General features: G+C 53.0%; 1 protein-coding gene across 1 annotated transcript in view; it reads right to left on the bottom strand.

Moving 5' to 3' along the window:
• The window catches only part of LOC104508709 (leucine-rich repeat-containing protein 75A-like), a gene marked incomplete at its 3' end in the record, with an annotated part of 49,871 nt that overhangs the window by 42,244 nt on the left and 321 nt on the right, over nucleotides 1-7,306 (bottom strand). The gene's annotated exons all lie outside the window — the stretch shown is intronic.

Here is a 7,306-nt window from a genome sequence, read left to right on the forward strand (position 1 = left end):
TGCTGAATAGGGGCTGTCTCGCCAACTGCAACCATTAACCTCTCCAGCTTGGAGATTTCTGGCTCCAAAGAGCGCACTGGCAGGATTTGGGAGTAGCCAGCTGCTCAGTGCCCCTGGCCAGCAGCAGACAGCCCAGCCTAACACAGCCGGGCTCTGCAGGTCCAGAAGAAGGAAACACCCAAGGTCTGACCCAGCACAGATGAGGCAGTCCTGTGACACATCGCCCCCCAAATCCTGAGCTACAGCATGTGTGGGAGCCACCTCCTCCCTGGCACACAGACCTCCGAGGCAGCAACGCTTCCAGCAGCTGGGATGGGGCAAAGTCTGATCCGGGGACCCCTGGAAAACTGGCCATGGAGGGAGATAGTCCAGGACATGTTTCTCAGATGCAAGCAGATATATATGACCATGGACCTCATAGAATCATAGAATCACTAGGTTGGAAAAGACGTTAGAGATCATCCAGGCCAACCGTATCTGTCCGCCACTAAACCATATCTTTCAGCACCTCATCCACCCGTCTCTTAAACACATCCAGGGATGGTGACTCCACCACCTCCCTGGGCAGCCTGTTCCAGGGTGTGATAACCCTTTCAGTGAAGAACTTCTTCCTTACATCCAATCTAAACCTCCCCTGGCGCAGCTTGAGACCTTTCTCCCTTGTCCGATCATCCGTCATTACGGAGAAGAGACCAACACTCACTTCTCCACAACCTCCTTTCAGGGAGCTGTAGGCAGTGATCAGGTCTCCTCTCAGCCTCCTCTTCTCAAGGCTAAACAAGCCCAGTTCCCTCAGTCCTGCTCAGGCTCTCTCAGTGCTGTCCCTGCAGCAAGTCGCGGCTGTCTGGATGTGTTGCATGTACTGCACGAGCGCATCCACTAGTAACACTGATTTCTTATGTGTGTGATTCCCCAAACTCAGGTGGCACATCCCTGTTAGCAAAGAAAACCCGCTCTGCTCCATGCCAGCATCAGGGTGAGCATCACTGCTGCAGGCTTGGGGAGCACAGGGACCGGGGGATTGCACCTCTGCCCTCCACAGTGCTGCCTGACCTCCCCCCTCCCTGCATCTCAGCATTCCCCAAAGACACATCTTCCTTAGGAGAAGCAGCAGCAGCCACTCCTGCTGCTGCTCCAGGGCGTTAATTAAAACCAGACTGCTTGGATGCCAAGCAGACTCCCCACCTGCAAATCCCACAGGGGAAGGAAAAAGAGCAGGAGCAGCCAGGACAGGAAGCAAGCAGAGAAAGGATGCTGTGGGAGAGCAGCTGACAGCAATGCAGGCTCAGGGAGCATGACAAGGACACCAGAGCTGCCCGTTCAGGGCAGAAAACCTCCCACTGCTGCCAGACACAGCAGCCTCAGGGTTAATAAACATTATGTGAAGTGCTGGTGGTTTCACCGCCCCACTGGGTTACCCAACTTCCACCGTGCAGTGCCCGGTGCCACAGGCGGAGCAAGCACCCCACTCGGTCCCCCACACCCCACTCACAAAAAACCAAGCCTGATGCTGCCAACCTCTCCATCCCTGCCCTCCTGCCCGCAGCTTGCAGGGAGCCAAGGAACTCCAGCCCCGGTAACCTCCGATGCATCAGCTGGTCTTAGCGCTCAGGAAGAGGGACCAGGCGTTCACTCGTGTGGAAGGAACAATGCTGAAGGTTCTCCAGCGTCCTGGGGGGCACAGGACAGTCCCCATGGGGATGCTGCCCTATGGCGGGTGTGCATGGGGCTGAGAGCAAGCAGAGCCGCACAGCCTGGCTCCGAGGCACCCGCAGGCTGTGGGTACACTGGGTCATATCAGCCAGAGCTCCCCAAGGTCTGCTCTACACGTCAAACTGCGTGGCTGAAGAGGAAGGTTGAAGCAGTTTTGGCATCAATGGGGCTGCAGCACATGCTTCAAGGATGGTGCAAAGCCGAGGTCCAGCATCCTTTGAGAGAAAGTTTGAATCCCAGACAAGACAGCATCAAAAAACATCCCAACGAGCTGCCAGAGACACCACGGTCACCACTGCAAACTCACCTGGCAACATACCCACCTCTGTGGGGACCTACTATGCAACAGCATCTCTGTCTCCTAAGTGTGGTTTGGGGAAACAGATACCCCTGAGCGTGTGCAGGGAAGGGGCACACTGCACAACACACAAAATGTAACACAGACCAGGCAGATACCGGGCCACAAAATGCTTCAGGAGCTTTTCCTGAGCACAGAAGGTTATACCAAGGGGCCAGGTTATGCCTTCCCAGGCGAGTGCCGGGGTGTCACGCTGCCAGGCCGGTCTGCACTCAGCTAAACCTTGCCCTCCCCATCTCAGCACCTCTGAGCACCCACGAGATGCTGGAGCTGACTACCAAGGAAGGTTTGGATATATCCACGATTCCCAGTTTGCGAGCCCCAGAAGCGGTGCTTACCCTCCCCAGGAAGGCTGCCAGCCTTCCAATGCCTCACTGCTCCCCCATGGGCTACCCCAGCCATCGGCCACCACTCGCCTCCCAAACTCTCCCCAACAGCTCCTGCCTTCCCAGAAAGTGCAAAATCCTCAGCACTGAGGGAAGAAACCAGGGACAGAGAGGAAGGGCTCCGTGTGATATCAATCACAGGGCCAACTGGAGTAAGTCAGCTACCATTTAATGCACTTCCCAACATTAATTAAGCAGGACCACCCCTAAGAATTTAATTTTATCATGCAGCCCTTTGCTCTGGTGTAACAGGGACAAGGTCAGAGAAGCCCGAAGTGGACTGTCTCTACATTAGCCTTTTTTTTACTATTCATCCTGGCCAAGCCCCCTCTTATGATGATGATATTCATCATTTAATTAACGAAGCATCTCTGTACCACACAGTCCCCATAGCACCAGGCAGCTGCTCAGGAGTAGCAGGCATTACTCCACAGCCCAGCAGGACACAGGTAGGGACATGTCGTGCCTTCCTCTCCCCAGCTGCTGGCTGCAAAACCCAGGGGTCAGCCCTGGATGGGGCAGGGGGACGCCCACACCCACAGCAGGGATGTATTTGGGGGACAGACCCTGGGGATTGCAGGCTGGCCACCGCGAAGAGACGGCTGCCTGCACCACGGGCACAGGGCCTGCACAGCTCAGTGGGCAGCAGAGCATGTTTGCCCCCGGCCCCTTCTTGCTGATGACAAGTTGTCCTGGTGTCTTTGCCCATTTGGGACCCTGACTTGCCTTCCCTGGCCTCTTACACCCCAGCACCACCCAGGCGAGGCTGCTGTGCGCAGAGAAGCCACCTTACAAGTCGTGAAGCTTTACCACAGCTTGGACCTTGCCATTTGGCTTTTGGCCATCTTCAGCACCCGGAGGTTTTACTATAATACTTTCCTCTTTTTCCTTTTTTTTGTTTTCTTTTTGTTGTTTTAATTCCTGGAACTGTTGTACACCTCTTACCCTGTGCAGAGGATGCCTAGAGCCGGAAGATGCCTCCTCCTCCCCTCTTCCACTAGCCCAGCTCTGCTGGAGCAACAGCCCAGCAAAAACTCCACGTTGAGACATAACCAATGGCAAATTCTTCGAGTGAAACGTAATGTGCTGGGAAGCGCTTCACCATTTCGCTTGGGAAAACGATCTGTTTGGCAGCAGAGAGGAGGAAAACATGCTTTGTTTTACAAATCCTCTCCCCAGCAGGAGAGACACTCCCAGAATTTAATATACCAACAGTGCTTGACTGCTTTAACCACTGAAACTCAAGAGCGTGTAAAAAAAATGTGATACACTATATATAACCTATCCTATTCGGCAACTGGTGGTATCAGGCTTCATCAGCACCAAGGAGCTGCAGTTTTCCCACCCGTGGCAGCCGGGCACAGGGTCTGGGAGCGAGGTCCCAGGTTTCTCCAAGTGCTGCGCAGCCTTAATTAATTCCATTTTCCCCCCTCTCGTAGGGTGAGGCCCTGCAGCAGCTCCTTGCAGGAGAACAGAGAAAATGCTGACAGGTAAATGCAGAAGTTGCTTTATAGCAGAGAAACAAAGTTTCTCTGTTCAAAGTTGTTTGGCGCCAAGAATTACTTCCACGAAAGGCAACCCGCTTCCTCCTGGTGACTACCAACCCCTAAATAAGACATTATTTCAGTGTATTTCCACTTACGCTCCAATGCTGTTAACTGCCAAAAGCATCCTACACACAGCATGGGTGAGGATGGCTTACAGGAAAACACATCTTATCCAAAGAGGGCAGCGGACGGCACCTTTTTGAGAGAGGGTTTTCATCTGCAGTCTGGGGTTTGGGCTCCAGGCAGCTGCCAGCATTACCAGGGCAGAAGGGAAGAGGAAGCACTATCTGCAACTAAGAAACTTGTCGTTAAACCAGGCTGGCTATGCCAAAGGAGCACATACTCCTCTAACAGCCACTGCCAGCTCTTGCACGCAGCAATAACATAAGTGTTATTTGAGGGCAGGCAGCGGGATCGGATTGCCTCTGCACCGGAGACCGCTTCCGACCTCTCTGAGGAGCAGTCTCAGTGCAAAGTCCATCTCCTGTCCATGCTTTTTATGTTTTTAAACAAAATGAAGTCCACTTCATACATTAGCTCTTGTATAGTTGGTTGCAACCTCTAAGCATTCTTGGAAACACTAATTAATCATTATGAGAGCCTGTAGAGAAAACAGCATTGCTCTCATTCCAGGGGACAGGAGCAGGATGGATGAATTTGAGGAAAGGCAAAAGGCCATGCGGGATATCAGTGCCAGCATGGGCCTGCCTGTGCTCCAGCACGACATTTAAAACAAGGTTTCCTCACCCTACCCCTTTGCTGACTATCAAACGCAGCTTTTTTGGAGGTGCTGACAGGGACAAGTCCCCAAACCTCCTCTTGCAGTGAGTGGGTCAGGCAGGATGTTATGTCAAGGAAAACCAAAAAGCTGGTGACCCTCAGGTCTGGTGACACACTTGTCCCACTCCACAAAAGGGATGGAGCAACTCCAAACCACAGGGATGCTGTCACCTACCCCCTCACTACCACACTGGGCTGGCTTCAGAGCTCAGTGAAGCCAATGGAAAGGCTCCCAGTGACCAAAAATGGTTGGGGTTTTCAAAAAAATAAAAAAGCTAAACAAAACTGAGAGCAGGGGGTCACCAGGTTTGCTCAAAGCCCCCAGTTTTGCAGCAGCACGATCACACATGATGTCAGCAATGACATGGACCAACCAACACCACAGCCCCTCTGCAACGGGTGCCACATAAACAGCTCATGAGCTGTCTGCCCCTCCTGGGCTCACCTGTCCATCCCTCTCTGCAGGGGGAAGCCCATCCTTCCTCCCAAATCCCCGTTTTCAGGCTGGGACACAGCAGGAGCTCAGCTCCCACCGCCTCGCAGCCTCAGCTCCTTGGGAGCCAACCGAGCATCCCTCGCAGCCACTGACGCACCCCCAAAAGCCAGCCTGTGGAAAACCACAGCGACTGGGATGTGTTCAGTGGGGCATCCCACGTTCACCACCCGAAGGCAAGGAATAATACTGCCTCATTAAAAATGTGCTCCCACTCTATTATAGTATCTAGGACAAAGTGTTCCCTATTTTGACACTCCAAGATCTATTTTATCAGAGCAACCTCTTCAGAAACACTCACTCACAAAGACTTATGGGGTTGTAACAGGTTTCTCGCTTCCACCCTCATTTTAAAATTAATTTCTAGCTTAATTTTCACCTTAGTTAGATGACAGGGATGCCCCCAGGGTCAGATCTGTCAGTGGGGCAGCCACTGTGACACGTCCCAGCTCCCTCACCCCCTGCACGGCCAACCCATGGGGAGGTAGAAGATGGTCCAGAGCATTGCTGAGAAAAACCAGTATCTGAAGCCAGAGCGAACTTGGGAGCAACTCACAGTACTTCACAGGCACCGAGAGGTTTTTTTGTGGGGGGAGTGAAGGGGGGTTTGATATAAACCCCTTCTAAAATTAGCAACCGCCTTTCGGCCAGCTCCAAGGGGCTGCTGGTGCAACGATAAAGCTTTGGCGTGGCTGAGTCAGGGTACTGCAGCCTAACTCACGTCCGCTCCTGCCCCACGAGGTTTCCCCGGCCACGTGCTTGACCCACGCAGCTGCACAGATCCCGCACGGAGAGGGCATTATCCCAAAGAGACATACCCCCACCTCCCAGAGAATGGGCATGTTCATCTCGAAAAAAGCACCTTATCTCAAGGTTGGGAGTAAGTCACATAAACCAGGTGGGCAAAGGGACTGGGGCTGGTGGGGTAAATGGTGGGGTGAAGGGGTCAGGGATGCGTCCTGAGCAACACATCCACTTCCTAAGAAGTTAACAGAACCAGAAAATGGGGGGAAAAAACCCCAAATCCCAAAACACAGGCCACACAAAAAACCCAAATAGAAATCCAGAAGAAAAGCACAAGACCCTGGCCTGGGTGGTTTCCCATGGACAGACTGACACGGAGCAGACCTACGGGGCAAGAAAGCAGCTCCCGATGCCCAGCGAAGACCAGAGCAACTTCTCCCCAGGGTGGTAGAACTGGTTACACCAAACAGCTGGCTCCTTTTTTTTTTGGAGAAAAACCAAGCCTGGAGCGGGGTCTGTTTTCAGTCTGCATGGAAAACTTGCTGGTTTTCAAAACCCTGGGTACCCCAGAGCCTTGAAAACACCCAGCCCTTCGGTCTTTTTATCACCATCAGTAGAAAAGGTTAAATGCTAATTTGCTGGATCCAGAGCGCTGCTCCTCAGCTGCCTTTCTGTTTGCTCACAGCAACTTTCAGTAGCGTTGCTTCTTAGCGAATGCCCTGCTCAAACAGACTTCCAAGGGGAAAGGTCTCGCGCTGCGTACAATTAATTCTTCGCACAACATCTCGCCCGCTCGTTTCTACAAGCCCCAGTCAACACCAGCAAAACTCCACCAAGGGATTGTGCATCACAAAGAACAAGCTGAAAAGCAAAGCTGCCAGCCGCTGATACTTCTGAGCCAGGAAGAAAAAAAGCTGATTCTCAAAAGCTGCTAGCTCAAATTGCCTCAACGCTTTTCCAGATCTGCTTTAACCACCCAAACTTTGGGAAAGTTGAGTGGGAACCTCCTGGAGTGGGCTGTGCATACTGCAAACCCCAGCGCAAGCAACGAAGGGAAGGAGAAAAACGCACCTGGGAGGGTTTCTGGCTGCAGACAATGCAAAGCACCTCCCGGGCGTGATTTTCCCATCTCCAATGCCATGCCCACCCTCCAGCTCCTCAGCTGCTTCGCCAAAATCACACCACTTAAGTCAGACCCACAAAAAACCAGCGCATGCCCCCTCTTTGCTAGCAGGCTTTCAGAGACGGGATGTGGTTTGCCCCTGGACTAGGGGTACCCGACCGC

This window comes from Eurypyga helias, unplaced genomic scaffold (assembly GCF_000690775.1).
Source record: "Eurypyga helias isolate BGI_N326 unplaced genomic scaffold, ASM69077v1 scaffold36804, whole genome shotgun sequence".
NCBI classification, from domain to species: domain Eukaryota; kingdom Metazoa; phylum Chordata; class Aves; order Eurypygiformes; family Eurypygidae; genus Eurypyga; species Eurypyga helias.